The sequence below is a fragment of the Danio rerio genome, chromosome 8, assembly GCF_052040795.2.
Source record: "Danio rerio strain M-AB ecotype USA chromosome 8, GRCz13ab, whole genome shotgun sequence".
Classification (NCBI taxonomy): Eukaryota; Metazoa; Chordata; class Actinopteri; order Cypriniformes; family Danionidae; genus Danio; species Danio rerio.
The window spans coordinates 58,497,751-58,513,485 of NC_141028.1; the positions used below are offsets into that span (position 1 = coordinate 58,497,751).

The following is a 15,735-nucleotide window of genomic DNA, read 5'->3' on the forward strand; positions in this document are numbered from 1 at the left end:
TACAGAAATTGGGGGAAAAATATACTGGAGGGCTAATAATTCTGACTTCAATTGTTTATTTGTGCTTTACTATACAAAGCAATGCCATTCCTCATCATATCAGAGAGGGAAAGATGCTATTTTATTCAACACAACATTCCAGCTCAACACTCTGTGTGCTACTAACACTTTTTCAGTCTTTATATGCTGTATCACAAACTTAATAGCAATTCCATCATCATCATCATCATCATCATCATTTGAGTTTCACACACTCCACTGCTTAAACATGATGAAACCCGGAGAGAGAAGGCACTGAACAAGCAGAAGAGCTGATTATACAAGCAGCTTCTCTAAAATAAGAAGATGAATAATGGAATTGCAGCACCGTGGCTCAGTGGTTAGTACTATCGCCTCACAGCAAGAAGGTCGCTAGTTCGGGTCCATCAGCTGACCATGTCCATCCCTTTATGACCACAGTGTTCCCATCTTCTGATGGCTACTTCCAGCAGGATAACGCACCATGTCATAAAGCGTGAATCATCTCCGACTGGTTTCTTAAACATGACAATGAGTTCAATGTACTCAAATGGCCTCCACAGTCACCAGATATCAATCCAATAGAGCACTTTTGGAATGTAGTGGAACGGGAGATTCGCATCATGGATGTGCAGCCGACAAATCTGCAGCAACTGTATGATGCTATCATGTCAATATGGAGCAAAATCTCTGAGGAATATTTCTAGTATCTTGTTGAATCAATGCCACGATGGATTAAGGCAATTCTGACGGCAAAAAGGGGTCTTGATACTAGTAAGGTGTACCTAATAAAGTGGCCGGTGAGTATAATAATAATAACTATCAAATATTTAAATATTGTGGCAGCTCTTTTCTATTAAATTTGCATTGTACTATTGACTATTGAAAAAAAAAAGTAGATACATTCATGTAAACATATGTATCCACGAACCTACAGGCGTAATTCAAAATAATGACTCATTTGTAAATGTGAAGGTTAACAGTGAGATGAAGGCAGATGCTCGCGGGTCTTCATATCTGCAGCTTCCCCCCTAGCAGATTCTTTAATTAAAAAGCCAGCAGGGATTTAAATGTCATTATTCAACAAAACACTCCTGTTTAGCATCATGATGGAGTCTGTGTGTGTCTGCATAAGTGTGTGTGTCTCTCACATGCAATATGTGCTTTTCCTCATGGTTTCGCATTTTATGTGTCACGTTCATTACACTGTTTGAAACATGCCACTCCAGGCCATTCAAAAGCATTAATATGAAGCTTGGGTCGACACGGTGGCTCAGTGGTTAGCACTGTTGTCTCACAGCAAGAAGATTGCTGGTTCGAGTCCCGGCTGGCTTATAGATGTCTTAAAGGGCACCTATGGTGAAAAATCTACTTTTCAAGCTGTTTGGACAGACATGTGTGTAAGTATAATGTATATACTGTCATATTGGGGTGAAATGTCCTTTTTTTTTTTTTTTAATTTAACAACATAAAAATGGTGGACCAATTGGAGCAGTTTTTAGATCGACCGCAACTTTATGTAGGAGTGCGGTCTCCCCGCCCACCAATATTGATTGACAGCTGTGCGCATTAACATATCTCCTTAGTAATGCATAAAATCAAATCGACAAGACAGGACGAGCGCAAAGAAACCGGGAATAAAAGGTCTGTTCAGTTTGCTAGGATCATCAATCATCAGACGTGATCAAGAGTGAGTTTTACAAGTTTAACATGTTTTAAAACGTGTGCACGAGTGTAATGAAGTACAGCCATTAACTTCAGATTTACTGAAGATTCACATCAACTGCATATACGGTATATATATATATATATATATATATATATATATATATATATATATATATATATATATATATATATATATATATATATATATATATATATATATATATATATGTACCATGAAGGATTGTATAAATACATACATACATATATATATATATATATATATATATATATATATATATATATATATATATATATATATATACATACATATATATATATATATATATATATATATATATATATATATATATATATATATATATATATACATACATATATACATACATATATATATATATATATATATATATATATATATGTATATACATGTATATGTATATATATATATGTATGTATATACATGTATATGTATATATATATATATATATATATATATATATAAATATATGTATATATATAAATATAAATATATATGTATATATAAATATAAATATATATATGTATATATATATATATATATATATATATATGTATGTATATATATATATATATATATATATATATATGTATGTATATATATATATATATATATATATATATATATATATATATATATATATATATATATATATATATATATATATATATATATGTATTTATACAATCCTTCATGGTACATATATATATATATATATATATATATATATATATATATATATATATATATATATATATATATATATATATATACCGTATATGCAGTTGATGTGAATCTTCAGTAAATCTGAAGTTAATGGCTGTACTTCATTACACTCGTGCACACGTTTTAAAACATGTTAAACTTGTAAAACTCACTCTTGATCACGTCTGATGATTGATGATCCTAGCAAACTGAACAGACCTTTTATAGGTTATATGTATTTGTATATATATATATATATATATATATATATATATATATATATATATATATATATATATATATGCACACACACATATATATATACATATATATATATATATATATATATATATATATATATATATATATATATAAACAAAAAAATACAATAAATACAAAAATACAAAAAAATACAAAAAATACATATATATATATATATATATATATATATATATATATATATATATATATATATATACATATATATATATATATATATATATATATATATATATATACATATATATACATGTATATATACATATATATACATATACATATATACATGAAATGTTGAGAAAATATTTCAACACATTTCTAAACACAGTAGTTTTAATAACTTCTTTCTAATAACTGACTTTTTTATCTTTGTCATGATGACAGTAAGTAATATTTGACTAGATAGACTGTTTGACACTTCAATACAGCTTAAAGTGACATTTAAATTATGTCACAATTAACCAAATTACAACGAAGAACTAAGATGAATGAGCTGAAACAACACAATTCTTGATCTTCTTTGGGACAACTTAATTATTTTATGTTCAACCGTCCCATTTAAATTTGTAAAAGCTAATACACTAACTTAATTCCTTCATTTTGTCCAGCATTTTTGAACTGTAATTTCCTGACAGGCTTTCTAAGCCTCTCTCTGTTGCATTATCATTATCACAATGAGTTCTGAAATGTTCTCTGTTGTTGCTCGTCCAATTATTACCTCATTATTACTTGATAGCGCTTTCTTGTCTTCTTCTACATCTCCAGTGTGAGAGCCTCGAACTGCCTCTCTCTCTTTCTCTCAAAGTAAGACCAAACCATTCTTCTGCGTGCAGGAGCGCGCGTTTTCTTTTAATACATCACCATTAATTTCGCCACAATATTTTCCACATATATGCTCAAAAAAGATTCTACGCACAGCTATGTTCACATTGCTTACATCAGACGTGTTTTTGTGAAATTCTCCATTTATGACTGCCACACTGCACATCATCATCTTTTCAATCACCCCTCTCAGCTTTTCTCAAGTGGTTCAGCTCGGATGGAGGAATGAACAAAGCCGAGCACGAGCGCGCGAGTATCGCTGAGGAGAGAGGAGCGCGCGCACAGCTCAGTGATGCTGGACTACAACATTCAGTAGACACACGCGTGAAGCAGTGCACACAAACACATGCCAACATAACGCAAAGACAGTCCCAAAAAAACCTTCAGTGACTGAAATACCAGGAGCCCTGTGTTACACTAAGATTTGATGAAGTAGTTTGTGGTGTTTACATTAAGAAACAAAGACAAGTGCTTCCCCTGCAGCGCTGAGCAAGTGCACCTTCACGGAACCTTCAGGTAAGACTCTCTTACATTTACTTTTGCACTTGTTTAGTTTTAAATTAAACGCTATCTGCATTGTTTGGTTGATAAAATTGCATTTAAATAAAATATTGAAATTATATTAGAAGATAAAGAGTGAGGAAAGTGTTTTTGTTGGCATACCTGAATCACAAAGGTGATGCCACTGTATATGTGCTGGAAAAAATACACACGTTTGTTTTTCACACACTTTCCACTGACTTCTTTTATTTTGCAGCACGTAATGATGCTTTTTATTCGCTAATCCTAAAATATAACCTGTTCACGTGTTCATATTTTCCTTCACATCATATATATAATGTTTATCAAATCTGATTTTAGCCTAGCTGTTAGTTAGTCAACAGAAAGTGCTCTTAAAACACATGTAACACCCACAAACTCTCATCATTCCCGCAGCATCTTCATCATTCCTCCTGCCTCATCTAATAGACGCTCGTGAACGCATCCGTGGGCACGCGCGCGGGCACTTTATGTATGTGGTGCCACACGCGCCCATTGCATTTCATAGACCTACAGGAGACATATTTTCCTCTGAGTCTCTTAGAAAACAGACTGCAGGTTATTCATACTTGTCAACTTTTCCTCCATGATTATATTGTGCAGTGAGTCACTGTTGTTCAGCCATAAACGACAGTCTGCGTCGAGATGGACGGTTTCATGAAGAAGCAGATAGGGAGATTCACACTACATGAGGTGCTGAGGAAAAAGGTGAGCAGAAGCAGGTGAAGAAAGAAAGAAAGAAGGAAGGAAGGGAGGGGGGACTGACTATTTTTAGCCTCCATCTGATGAGAAGGTTATATAGTCTGCCACACAGACGTGCGATTCGGTTTATGTGCATATATAAACACCATACCTGAGACAATATTATAGGATTATTCCAAAGCAGCAGGTTGTTTTCTTCCTCCTCTATGAGTCTTATTACATTGATATTGATTGCAGGTGCTGCTTTATTGAATTTCCTATATGAAGTGACTTTCCGCTGTGCAAAAATCAATGTTTAAAACTGAAAATCAGCATTAGGGATGTATGAAAATGTACAAATGGATGTTTGATTTGGTTCCATATTTTGTGTTTTCCATTTATTTACTGTTGTGAATTGCATTACGGGAGATAATAGTTAACTTTTGATGATGACATTTCAACTTTACAGTTTAAAAGTGACTTTTATTGAGATTTTAGTAGTTTGAAATAATATAATGTTTAAGAAATAATATATATATATATATATATATATATATATATATATATATATATATATATATATATATAGAGAGAGAGAGAGAGAGAGAGAGAGAGAGAGAGAGAGAGAGAGAGAGAGAGAGAACGAATTAAGTCTGTAAAATAACAGAACATGTTCTGGTAGTTTATTACAAGGCTTTTGTAGCATAATATACAACATCAACCCAGATAATATATCAATTAAACTATTATAAATGTTCATAAAAGTCAGTTTTTATCGAGATTTTCAAGGTTAAAAGGTCCCATAATGCAATTCAAAGCATAAATATATGGAGGAAATAAAAACATGAATCACAAAATACTGAAAACTGTTAATTTATGAATATTTTTTATAGTGTAGTGAACCAAAAATGATCAATATTATTATGGTTTTGTTAAAATTACCTGTCACACTAACTTATTCCAACCAGTTTGGTATCTGAAAATGAACAAACAACAACAAAAATTGTAAACCTTTAAAGATGGTTGCAAAGTCATGTTGAAATATAAAAACAAAATTATAAATGTATAAATTTATATATATATATATATATATATATATATATATATATATATATATATATATATATATATATATATATATATATATATATATATATATATATATACATATATACATATATATATATATATATCTTTCTCCCAATACACAGTTTATGCTCCAAAATATATATGTTTGGATGATTATAAAAAATACCAAAACAATGCATGATAGTATTGCTACTTTGCACTATACTGCATATGTGTTATTAATGGATAATTAAAATGTGCACTTTTGTAATACGTATATTATAAAATAAAATGTTATATTAAATATAACAGACAATATGTAAAATATTATAATATACAGATATAATGCACATTAAAATATTATATATATATATATATATATATATATATATATATATATATATATATATATATATATATATATATATATAGTTCTTGTCTACTAATTATATCACTATTAACTATCAAAAATGTTATATCGCCATCAATGTTATATCTACATTATACCACTTTAAACTATTAAAAATGTTCATGAAAATCACTTTTTCGAACTTTTCAACATTAAAAGGTCCCATAATGCATTTCAACGCATAAATGTATGAGGAAAAAAACATTTAACACAAAATATTGAAAACTGTTAATTTATGGATTTTTTAAACCAGAAATGATCACGGTTATCAATATTATCACGGTTTTGATTTAATTTGGTTTGTAATTTTATTTTGTGAGGTCAAGGACACACTTAATGATATGAATACAATATGCTTTAACTGTACACTCACCGGCCACTTTATTAGGTACACCTTACTTGTAATGTGTTGGACCTCTTTACAGAACTGCCTTAATCCTTCGTGGCGTAGATTCAACAAGGGACTGGAAACATTCCTCAGAGATTTTGCTCCATATTGACATGATAGCATCATACAGTTGCTGCAGATTTGTCGGCTGCACATCCATGATGTGAATCTCCCATTCCACCACATTCCAAAGGTGCTCTATTGGATTGAGTTCTGGTGACTGTGGAGGCCATTTGAGTACAGTGAACTCATTGTCGTGTTCAAGAAACCAGTCTGAGATGATTCACGCTTTATGACATGGCGCATTATCCTGCTGGAAGTAGCCATCAGAAGATGGGTACACTGTGTTCATAAAGGGATGGACATGGTCAGCAACAATACTCAGGTAGGCTGTGGCGTTGATGCTCAATTGGTACTAATGAGCAGAAAGTGTGCCAAGAAAATATCCCCCACACCATTACACCACCACCACCAGCCTGAACCATTGATACAAGACAGGATGGATCCATGCTTTCATGTTGTTGCTGCCAAATTCTGACCTGACCATCAGAACATCAAGAGTGAGGCAGCAGAAATGGAGACTCATCAGAGCAGGCAACATTTCTCCAATCTTCTATTGTCCAGTTTTGGTGAGCCGGTGTGAATTGTAGCCTCAGTTTCTTGTTCTTAGCTGACAGGAGCGGCACCCGGTGTGGTCTTCTGCTGCGGTAGCCGATCCATCTCATTGTGTTGCTGCCATGTGATTGGCTGATTAGAAATTTGTGTTAACAAGCAGTTGGGCAAGTGCACCTATTAAACTATTCTATTGCAGTCTTTTGCAATTAGCCAATTGCAATATTACAGAAAGCATCACTGTGGAATATTCAGGGTGTTTTAGCAAATGAGTTATTTCCGACTTATATTGATATCTGCATTATGGATAGGTTGGCCTGTAATTTTTGAACATTTGCAAAAGTTGAAACTGTGACTGAAACGTTATTAATGACTGCAGTGGCATGCATTCATCTCTTTCGGGAAGATAAGACACATCCATTCAAAATCATTTTGTACTGTAAGTGTGTCCTTTGAAAGGGTACTTCAGCCAGAAGTGGAAGTGATTGACAATGATTTATGACTCTCGTCGTTCCAGAGCTCCATTACATTCTCTCCAAGAATACGAAAGAAGATATTTAGAAGAATGGTCATACATGAAAGCATACCCATGTTGTTTTTAAGCTGAAGTGAGACATCGGCATGAAATAGTGGTCTATATCAGGGCTTTTCAATGTTTAGATACCAGTGACCTCAAAATATTATTCTTTCTTCTCCTTCCTAAACTGTAAAAGGCTTTTATATACTTGTAAGACCAATTTTATAATATGAAAACAACCTCATAAACACCGTTTGTAATATTTAGCTTCTATTAAATTATATTAATATTTATTCACACTCATTATAGCATTTTTTAAATTTATGTGAATATTTTCTATTTATATTTTATTTGGCCTTAATCTCGTTATATTTATTTTATTTTTTTTAGTAATGTGTTTGTTAATATAATGTTTGATTATTCATACTTGTTTAATTTATATGCAAAATACACTACCTGACAAAAGTCATGTCATCGATCACAGTTGTAAGAGCAACAAATAATAACTTGATTTTTCTACAGGAGGAAAACGCGAAATTACTTCCAGACTATTGATGAAATCCAGCATAACACTGCATGATAACACTTCAGGCGACTGTTCTAGAGCCTACAGCTCATCAATCTGTCAGATTCTGCAGTGCATTACAGCTCTAATGAACATTGTAAATGATAAATGATCTTAAATAAAACAAAAGCATTAATAGAGATGGTTTACAAGTATATAACTTTACTCGCATGGGAAACGGAGGCCACGTGAATGGTTTGTGAGCACAATTAAGTGCACACAGCATGCCATATCATCTGATAATTGTATGAAATAATCCCAAAAGGCAACTGACTGTGTAAAGCCACATAAAACAACACAAAAATATGATGAATAAGCTGAAATCAGTGGCTAATCTGCCGGAGTCAGCTGAGGCGAAGTGACGGCGACAGCAAGACCATCAAGTGGCCCCGCCCTTAATTATGCAAACTTAATATAACCTAATATAAAAGTAACGAATGAGTTATATAAAAATTCACCCCCCACACAGTTGTCATGAAGGGTAATATTAGCTTTATGAACCAAAATTGTTCTTTGTACCAGGCTGTAAACACCTTTTTTTCTACTGTAAAGTTGGCCATTCTAACAGTGGGCTCAATTGAAATTTGCTCTATTATGGAGCCATGCCTAGCGGATTTTGGATGAGTTGCAGTTTCAGTTACTTCCGTATTGGCCTCCCGAGGGAAAGCGGGAGGTTGCCGCTTGAGTCTGACACAATATTCATTCTTTCTCCACTGCAGCAGGACTTTATATTCTATACTGGACATTATTTCTGTTCAGTGACAAGACTTTTGTCTAAGCAAAGTCAGAGCTTACTGTCCTAATGAAATCATTAAGGGTGCTTTTACACCTACACTTTTGCTTCGGAACGTATGTCGTTTGCCCAGTTAGCGCGGTTCGTTTGGCATATGTGAACAGGGCAATAGCGCTCTGTTCCGCGCCAAAGTAATCGCTCCGAGATCGCTTGATTGAGGTGGTCTCGGCTTGATTGAAACGAACCCTGGAGCGGTTTGATTTCACTGAGAAAGCGATCCGATCCGAGCGCGGTTATATCACAGTGTTTTATGGATATGTAATAGGCTTACGGCTATATGAAGAGAGAATTATGAGTAGGGCGGGAAGTTTTGCGAGTCTCCGGATGCCCGCAAACGAGTGATGATCTCCCGGTAATCTCGCGTCTCCCTCCCGGTCCTCAAATATTCATCGTCGCGCACCCTTCTCACCCCTCCTCACCGCATCTCACCTCAGACACATCGCGTGCGCGTACCCTGTCAATCAGCATCAAACCACCACCTCTCCTGACAGCTGAGCGGGACGCTGCAAAATTAACCCTGACACTGATCAATGTAAGGAGAGTTTACTCGCATGGGACTTGTTTTAGCTCTTTTGATCCGATTAGAAACTTTGCAGTGTGAAAGCGAACCGCTCCAAGAGCAAAGAGCAACAATGTAACAATTGTAATCTCTGTTTCGGAACAACTGAATCGATTCACAGGTGTGAAAGCACCCTAAAAATCAAGGCATGATCATGTTTTATTTTGGTCAAAAAAGCGTAATCTAGATGCCTTTGCCTTTCATATAAGCCACTTCTGATACCAAATGATCAACTAGAAATTCAAGATATTATTTGTTGTTTTTAAAACTTGGATAGGTGACGAGCTCTTTGTCAGGTAGTGTGCGTATAATCTTTCAATGTATTAAAGGAATATTAAAAATGTCATTTGGAGGTTTGGAGTCAAATGATGGTGAGTAAACAAAGACAGAATCTAAATCTCTTTTTATAGCCCCATGAGAATGAACACATTAATCTGTTTCTGCTCGACCAGAATTAGAAATGCAATCTGCTTTATAAAAGGGGTTTAAATAAAGGAATTATGCTAATGTGGATAAGTGTTTTAAATTAAAAGCAAACAACAACATTGTTTCAATACTCTTGAGCTAACAGCAATTCCAGCAAGTAATCCCTCCTCTGTTTCCAAAATGGCAACAAAATCCCTGGTTAATATTTGTTTGCAGACTATAATAGTTGCATCTAATCTAAATATCTGCATGTTTGTTTGTTTGTTTGTTTTAATTCCTAAGAGTAGTTCTGCTGCTGTGCACTTCGGCTCCATCTCTGATAGCAAATTACAGAGAAATAGTGCTGCTTCAGGTGTTTTGTTTAGCTGCTTATTGACGATCATCCTGTGGGATATTAAAGGCAAAACTGAAGAGGAAAGAATTCTGATGATATATTAAAAGACTTCTGCCCTAAAAAGGAGAGTGCTGCCCAAAAATACTAACTAACCATCTTTCGAAATATATAAATATTTAAAATCACCTTAAATCACCATTTTTTTTTAACATTTGTCATCAGGAAATAAAAATAAGCAAAATAAAATAAAAGTAAATAAAAAAAACTAAAAAATAAATAAATTAATTAAAAAATAAATTAAAATTAAATTAAAACTAAATAAAATAAAAAAATAAATTAAATAAAAATAAATAAATAAATAAAAAAATTATAAATAAAAAAAATTAAAATGAATGAATGAATGAATAAATAAATAATTAAATAAAAAAAAAAAATAAAATACCATAAAATAAAATAAAGTGACAGTGACAGTCCCGGCTGGACTAGTTAGCATTTCTGTGGAGTTTGCATGTTCTCCCTCTGTTGCCGTGGGTTTCCTCCAGGTGCTCCGGTTTCCCCCACAGTCCAAAGACATGCGCTAAGGTGAATTGGGTAAACAAAATTGGTCATAGTGTATGAATGTGTGTGTGTGTGTGTGTGTGTGATTGTTAGAGTGTATGGGTGTTTCCCAGTACTGGGTTGGGGCTGGAAAGGCAACGGTTGTGTAAAAAATATGCAGGAATAGTTGGCGGTTCATTCTGCTGTGGTGACCCCTGAAAAATAAGGGACTAAGTTGAAGGAAAATGAATGAAAATGTAAAAATGTAATTTATTCAACTATTTTCATTCATTCATTTTCTTTTCGGCTAAGTCCCTTTATTAATCTTGGGCCACCACAGGGGAATGAACCGCCAACTCATCCGGTATATGTTTTACGCAGCGGATGCCCTTCCAGCTGCAACCCATGGAAAAATCCATACACACTAACACACATACACTATGGACAATTTTAGCTTACCCAATTGAAAAACTGATTACAAACTACAAAATTTCAACCAAATTGTGTATATTTTTGGTTTCTCTTGATTTCTTCTATTTTTTAAATGATATGTAATTTTCTAGGTTTTTTTTTTTTTTTTTCAATTTTGTATTTTTTTAAATTAATATTTTCCCTAGCACTTAAATGTGGACCTTTCATAATTTATTTAGTTAGATCAGTTACAGTTTTGGCTTCAGTATCAGCTAAACTAATGTATATTTACAATTATATTTTATATATTTATATTTTATTTTCTTCCTTAAGAAAATATTAATTTAAAAGATAGATTTGTGAGGGGTGTACTCATATATGCTAAGCACTATATATATTCAAGATTCAAGTTGACTATAGTGGCTCAGTGGTTGGCACTGTTCACAGCAGGAAGGTCACTGGTTCGAGACCCCGACTGAGTCAGTTGGCATTTCTGTGTGGAGTTTGCATGTTCTCACTCTATTCACATGGGTTTCCTCCGGGTGCTCTGGTTTCCCCAACAGTCCAAACACATGCGCTATAGTTGAATTGAATAAACTAAACTAGTCGTAGTGTATATCTGTGAATGTGAGAGTGTATGGGAGTTTCCCAGAACTGGGTTGCGGCTGGAAGGACATCTGCTGTGTAAAACATATGCTGGATAAGTTGGCGGTTCATTCCACTGTGGCGACCCCTGATAAAAATAGGGACTAAGCTGAAGTAAAATGAATGAATGAAGACTCAAGTTGCTAACATTACTGATAAAATCTTCCTGCAGTTTAAATTACTGCCTTCATAATATTCCATACATCTACCAGCATATCAAACAATTGATTTATTTCTGCTTGATAGTTCATGTATAGTTCATGCTTTGCAAAGCGTGCTGCATACAGTACAGTACACTGGGTTTTATCCCATAAATCAATGCCACTGACTGACCTTGGCAGCAATATTTTCTATTTCTTGGCTCATTATTTGATTGCACTACATCCTGTATAGTTAAGACAGCAAATGTGTAGCATACAGCCCTACTATATCGCTCCATAATGTATCCTCGAACTTTTTATTTTTTCCCCCCTCCACATGGTTGGCAGTGCACGGTCTACATTTTCATCAGACATCGATCATGTTGCCCTCTCGCCATGTTTGATTCAGCAACTCTGGCAGTGGCTCTGTTATCTTTGCTTTGCTTTAATTATTAAAAACACTGCAGTAGTGAACAGTGAACTCCCAGATAACCTCAGATATTTCGCAGCCTTTTATCACGTGAGGATTAAAAAAAAAAAAGACGACTCTTCAAAAGCCGGACTTCTGTGATGTGAGCCAAAAAATATGCTCTGTCTGTCAGCGTCGGGCTCTCCGCGGGGCCGCAACCTTGACAGAGGTTTGATTTCACACCATCCATCAGCCTGCTGTGGCCCGAGGTTTCTCTCTCTAATGCTGAAAGTTTCGTTTTAACCTTTTGCAGCTCTCAGATGTGATGCAGTGGGACAGACTCCTCTGAAAACTGCCTTACAGTTAGTCACGGCCTCTGGCGTCACTCCCACATGCTGCCGTCTGATGCATATTCAGAGATGGTGCTCCAGTCTGATAGGCTGACTTTGTGCAATTTCCGGGAGCTGTTGTTTTGCAGGTGTTTATCAGATCATCGAGGGGGCTGCGGTTTTTTTTTCTTCTGAGGATTATTCTGAAGACCTATTATTGTGTACAGTTGAAATCAGGCTTATTAGCCCCCCTGTATATTTTTTCAACACATTTCTGTTTAACGGAGAGTAGATTTTTTTTTTCAACACATTTCTAAACATAATAGTTTTAATAACTCATCTCTAATAATGCCGTGATGACAGCACATAATATTTGATCAGATATTTTTCAAGATACTAGTATTCAGCTTAAAGTGACATTTAAAAGCTTAAAGGTTAATTAGGCACGTTGGGGTAATTAGGCAAGTCCTTGTATATTGATGGTTTGTTCTGTAAACCACCAGGCTCATTTCGAAAACGTTGCCCTATTAACAATTCTGAAGATTGTGAATTATGTAGTCAGAGGTGCGTATGGCTGCATTTCATCTTTAAAACGATTGCTACGGGGGCGGTATGATGCTGCCGACGGCTGCTGTTTGTTTTCACATGAAGAACGGGTACAAAAAGCAGGTAAAAAATAAAATATACAAGTAAATAACAGGGTGAAAATGTGGTAAAGTCTGAAAACGTGTTAAATATCAGGCTTCCGTGAGGGCTTTTCTTTTTCTGAATTGTTTTTGAAAACACTGTCGGTTGGGTTTAGGGAAGTGGGTGGGCAGGTCAATCGGTGCTTTTGAAAACACTATTGGTTGGGTTCATACCTACCTGTCATGACTGGGTCAGTGACCACCTGAGGGCGCTGTAGTTCATCTGACACCTAGTAGAAACTACAGCGCCCAAAAGAGACTACAAATCCATACATACCACGCGCATACACCGGAACACATACACTGATTGTATTCACAGCTGTCTCCGTTTTCTGTTGATAATCTGGACTATATATTCCATCATGCCACCACTGTTTGTCATCGCGTCGTTGTCTTGTTTCCAGTCCTAGTAAGTCTTGCATACCGAGTTTCTTTTGGGAGCTGTAGTTTCTACTAGGTGTCCGATGAACTACAGCGCCCTCAGGTGGTCACTGACCCAGTCATGACACCTACCAACATTCAGATCTAAAAATCCAGGAGATTTTGCGGGAGGGAAGTAAAGAGCAAGGGGAGGTATGGGGGAAGGTGCGCGCGAACTGAAGAGCGGACAGCTGGTATGAAGACGCTTGCGTGTTGTGTTCGGCGCACACGTGGACTGTACCAAAAAGCTGGGGAGGGGGGTTGGGAGCTTGGAATTCAAGGAGTTTTCCGGGAGACAGAACAATATGGGAGGAGGGTGGGAGATGGGTCTGAAATACGGGAGACTACCGGGAAAAACATGAGTGTTGGCAGATATGGTTGGTATTAGGAAAGGAGGAGGGTAGATCAGTCGATCGATCGGTCAATCAAACAATCATTTGACAATGGCCTCTGGTGGATTTACATGAGAGGAGCAGGTGCGAATGGCACTCTTGAGAGAAATTTGAGATCTTAAAAAGCATACACAGCAGCCTCGGGTGGATTTGTGAAAAAAAAAAAAAACGCAGCTCCTGGGACACAATTTGCACTCTCCAGAAATGTATATAGGGGTACATACTCAGAATGAGCCAGGGTTGAAATGTACTAGCCTGATCTCAAGAGAAAACGTAAGTATTTTTTGTTTTGTCAGTTTAGTGGCTAATTCTTTAGAATTCGTGCTCGTTCAGTCGTACGAAAATGTACAATTTTAGAATGGAGGCGTGGCACCAAACCCCACCTCTAAACCCAACTGTTATTGAATGATGAGCAAATTGTAGTAAATTGTACAAATTAGAATGTACAAATTCATACTAATTAGCCACAAAATCAAAAAGTTACGAATTGACTTGAGATTGCGTTGTATATACTGTACAAAACGAAAGACAAAAAACAAGAGCTTTGACTAAATTAACCAGTTAAACGCTGCTGTTATTTTGGGATTTCCGCCTGGATTTTGCCTACTTAATATTTTGGTGGTTCCTGCACATGTCTGTAATCATAGGAAAAAAGAAAAATGTCTCCACCATAATCTATGCAAAAATTATTGTATTCCAACTGATGAGAGGTGCTGTACAAGCCACAGGGAGCGATCATTGTGTTCATATTTCACTATTCTTTTATTTGATCAAACATAATTCACTGTGTTTGGACCACGTCAGACATATAAAAGGATTACTTATGCACATCACCTCAAAAACAGAGGAGAAATGGCCCTGAAGCGCACAGCATAAGGTAAGAGATGACAGCTGTCAGTGCTATCTGGGGCTGCTTATTGATCATAAATGTATTGTTTTCACTTCTGCACCATGGAAACACCACAATTCATTCAGCAACTGTTTGATATGTGAATATAATTCAGTAAAAAGAATGCTAGAACTGTATGAGCACCGGCAACAGCTTTCATTTGAGCTATAACTTGTACATGTGTCCTATGAAAAATATGAAAATGAACCAATGTTCAATACTCAGCTCGGGTCTCCAAAATACTGAGTATTTATAAATTTTAAAAAAATGTATTTAATCCGTTTTGGACTAGTGATGGAAAGTTCGGATCATTTTACTGACTCGGATCTTTGAGTCTTGTTCATCAAAATGAACGAATCTTTTTTCGAGTCATTTCGTTCATTTGGTTCAATTTTCCAAAATAATATTAAAATGTTACGAATTGCTTCCAAACAC

General features: G+C 35.0%; 1 protein-coding gene across 2 annotated transcripts in view; it reads left to right on the forward strand.

The window, feature by feature from the left end:
- Positions 1-3,801: 3,801 nt before the first annotated feature.
- The window catches only part of disp3 (dispatched RND transporter family member 3), a 107,077-nt gene continuing 95,143 nt past the window's right edge, over positions 3,802-15,735 (forward strand). For both annotated transcript variants that reach the window (XR_015498420.1, XM_087265375.1), the window contains exon 1: positions 3,802-4,066. The gene's annotated coding sequence lies outside the window, so the exon portion shown is untranslated. The remainder of the gene's footprint in view (positions 4,067-15,735) is intronic.